The sequence below is a fragment of the Chiloscyllium plagiosum genome, chromosome 15 (assembly GCF_004010195.1).
Source record: "Chiloscyllium plagiosum isolate BGI_BamShark_2017 chromosome 15, ASM401019v2, whole genome shotgun sequence".
Taxonomy (NCBI): domain Eukaryota; kingdom Metazoa; phylum Chordata; class Chondrichthyes; order Orectolobiformes; family Hemiscylliidae; genus Chiloscyllium; species Chiloscyllium plagiosum.
The window spans coordinates 76231626-76235825 of NC_057724.1; positions in this window are offsets into that span (position 1 = coordinate 76231626).

The window sequence follows — 4200 nt, forward strand, 5'->3', positions numbered from 1 at the left end:
TCCTCGTGGGAGCACGAGGTAGCGCTGATACAGTCATCAATGTAGCGAAGGAAAAGATGGGGGGTGGGGCCAGTGTAGTTGCGGAAGATGGATTGTTCCACATACCCTACGAAGAGGCAGGCATAGCTGGGGCACCACACTGAGATCACACGATACACTTACCCTCATGTGCTTATGAAAATTGATGTTTTGGGTAAAAGCCTTTCATCAGATTTCCTGATGAAGGGCTCCTGCCCGAAACGTCGATTTTCCTGCTCCTCGGATGCTGCCTGACCTGCTGTGCTTTTCCAGCACCACTCTAATCTTGACTCTGATCTCCAGCATCTGCAATCCTCACTTTTGCCATCATCAAGAAGAGACTATCTAACTATCGATTCTTGATAGTCAATTATATTACCATTACTGAATCCCCCACTATTGACATCCAGAGTTTTACCATTGATCAGAAACTCAACTGGACTCACTACATAAACATAATGGCTACAAGAGCAGTTGAGAGATTAGGAGTATTGCAAAGAGTAACTCACATAGCTGACTCTCCGAAGCCTGCCCACCATCTACAAGACACAAGTCAGAAGTGTGTGGAATACTCCCCATTGCCTGATGGCTGCGGTTCCAACAACACTCAAGAAGCTTGATGCCATCCAGGACAAAGCAGCCCATTTGATTGACACCATATCCACAAGTATCCACTCCCTTTGCTGATGCCCTGTAACAGCAATGTGTACCATCTGCAGAATTCACCAAGGTTCCTTAGTCAGCACCTTCCAAACACACAACTACTTCCATCTATAAAGAATAATGGTAGCAGTTACATGAGGCCACCACTACTTGTAGGTTTCCCTCCAAGCAACCCACCATCCTGACTTAGAAACATGTCGCTGCTCCTTCACAGTCTCTGGGTCAAAATCCTGGAATTCCCTCCCTATCACTGTGGATTCTACTTAGCGGACACAGACTGCAGCAGTTCATGAAGGCAGCTCACCACTACCTTCTCAAGGGTATCTAGGGACGGGCAATAAATTTTGGCCAAATTCATTCCACAAATGAGTAAAAAACAGTAAAAGACAGGGTAGATAAGATAAACTATTTTCACTAGTTAGAGATTCTCGAAATAGGGGCACAGTCTGAGAATGAGAGCCAGACGCACAAAGGTGTTTGGAACCGTTTTCCACAAACAGCAGTGGATGCTGGATATGTAGTTAGCCATATATCTGAAAGAGATAAATTCTTTTTAAGGAAATGTATTAAAGGATATGGATCAAAGGCAAGTAAATGGAGTTCGGCCACAGAGTAGACATGATCTCATTGATTGATGGAACAGGCTCAAGGGGCTGAATGGCCTACTCCTGTTCCTATGTTCCTATGTTAATGGCTTGCATATATACATACTCTGATCTCTTATTTCCTGCACCCCTTCTTAAAATTGTGCCGAATAGTACATGTAGCTGTGCTTGCCTGCTTTCAGTTCCATAGTTACTAATCCTGCGGTGAAAAGCTTGATCTACTTATTGACAAGGAGAGAGGCTGGGCCATTGACTGTAACAGATCTATTATTCTCTCTGTGTAATGCAAATGCAGCAGTGAATCTCTGAAATATGTCAACTGACTTTTAAGTGATTAACATCATAAATTACCTGTTCAGGTAATTAGGGTAGCTGTCGTAGATTATGAGAAAGTATTATGATCTTTGAAGGATCTGTGAAATCATTTGGCAAGAATAGAATCAAATGCCAGTACAGATTACGTCCCACCATGAAATCATATGTAGTCTCTGATTAGAATGGCCATCAACAGTCTTTAACATTAAAATGTTTTCATCATGTCTGTTCAGTGATATTATGATTAATAAAAGGGCTTTAATCTAAAGGCTTGGATCTGTCCGACTATTTAACTATGATGAACAAAATCTCACAAGTAGTCAAACCCTTCTGGATTTAACAGTTTGATAGACCTGAGGCAATATTTCTGTTTTCAATGCTCTGGTCAGAGAATTTAACTTTATCAGGAATGATTAGTTATATTCATTTTGAAGATGTGAGCGTTGTTGGTAAGGTCAGGCACATCGCCTGTTTGCTAATAAAGAAAATTGGAATAGACTGTGGGTGTATTGTGTGCAGTTCTGGAATCCACGTTGTAGGAGGGATGTGATAGAATGGTTATGGTGCAGAGGGAAATTTACCTGGATGTTGCAGGGCTAGAGAACAAGAGAGATTGGACAGGCTGGGGTTTTATCCTTTGAACAGAAGAGACTGAGAGGTGACATAATTGAGATGTATCTATGAGCAGCATAGATAGGGTAGATGTCTCCTCTTAATAGAGGGTTCAATTATGAGGGGGCATAGGTTAAAGGTAAAGGCCAAAGGTTTCAGAAGAGATGAGAGGAAAAATGTTTTTACCCAGAGGGAATGTGGAACTCGCTGCCTATAAGTGTGAGAGAGGCAGAAACCCTCATCAGATTGAAGGAGCATCTAAATATACACTTACCAAGGCATCCAAAAGGCTTTTTTCTGTGCTGTAGATCTCCATGACTCTTTGACTTTCTTCCCAAGCCACTGATTGATCGAATAAAGTCAGGAGTCACATGACACCAAGTTATAGTCATAGAGTCATTGAGATATACAGCATGGAAACCTTCGGTCCAACTCGTCCATGCCGACCAGATATCCCAACCCAATCTAGTTCCGCCTGCCAGCACACGGCCCATATCCCTCCAAACCCTTCCTTAGTCAACCAGGTTTACTTGGAATCACAAACTTTCAGAGCTCTACTCCTTCACCTGGTGAAGTGACTTCACTGACAAAGCAGTAGCACTCTGAAAGCTTGTGATTTCAAATAATCCTGTTGGACTGTAACCTGGTGTCATGTGACTCCTGACCTTGTCCATCCCAGTCCAACCCCAGCACCTCCACATCACACCTAATGAAGATATTTCTTCAGTTGCGGGTTGTGGGGGAGGGGCTTGTCTCAATTTGGAGACAGCAGGAGCTTCAGGATAGCATAGAACTTGAAGAGGAACACCCAAAGTGCTGCATTTTCTAGCGCCTCCAACTCCTGTCCTTCATTGTGACAGAGGGTGCGTGCTGGGGAAGTGCTGTTGGTGGGACCTTATAGAGTTCCTGAGCTGGAATTCCTGAGTGTGAAATAATGTCGATGCGACCCAATGAACTGACAAGGAGGGAACTGAATATTGACCGCTTTCTGAAATGTTTCTCAATGGCAGTATCAAAGTATATGTGGCAAGATCTGCAGTTTGATATGGGAGATCACATTTCTCCAAAGCTTGCTGGACAGAATTGCCAACAATAAATTACTGTGTGATATACCTACTTTTGCAATGACTGTGACAATCCATTTTGTTGAGAGCGTGTACTCTCCTGTGACAGTGAGATGAAAATGCATCAAGCCTGTTTTTCAGAACATGCTGACTTCAGGAGGAAGCATGTGCAGGAAGTTAAGAAGGCCTCATTGAGTGCCTTTAATTATAGTTGAGGTAAAGGGGAAGTTTTTGATGGATGACAATCAAGGTGAAATATTAACTGCTTGTCTCTTACTCTGGAGTTGTTGCCTGTCCTGCTGAGCTTTTGCCGATTATTTTTCGGTTTTTACTTCAGGGTAAGAGGAGACTGAAGTGTGGAGCTGAAGAATGGGCAAGGATCATTGGTTCAATGCTGTCAGACTGATGCAAGCTCATGCAATTCTTCAGGTGGTGCAGTGGGATGTTTGAAACTCAATGTGAAAAATGCTTCAGTTCTCCGGTTCCGCTTCACCCAACGAAGGAGCAGGGTTCCAAAAGCTTGTGCTTTCAAATAAACCTATTAGTCCATAAACTGGTGCCGTGTGACGACTGACTCAATTCTACAGTAGTGTAAGACTCCTGCCTTACAGTACCGAGGACATGGAGGTCCTGGGCCTCCTTCACCGCTGCTCCCTCATCACCAGACGCCTGGAGGAAGAACACCTCATCTTCCTCCTCGGAACACTTCAACCCCAGGGCATCAATGTGGACTTCAACAGTTTCCTCATTTCCCCTTCCCGCACCTCACCCTAGTTCAAAACTTCCAGCTCAGCACTGTCCCCATGACTTGTCCGACCTGCCTATCTTCTTTTCCACCTAGCCACTCCACCCTCTCCTCCCTGACCTATCACCTTCATCCCCTCCCCCACTCACCCATTGTACTCTATACTACTTTCTCCCCA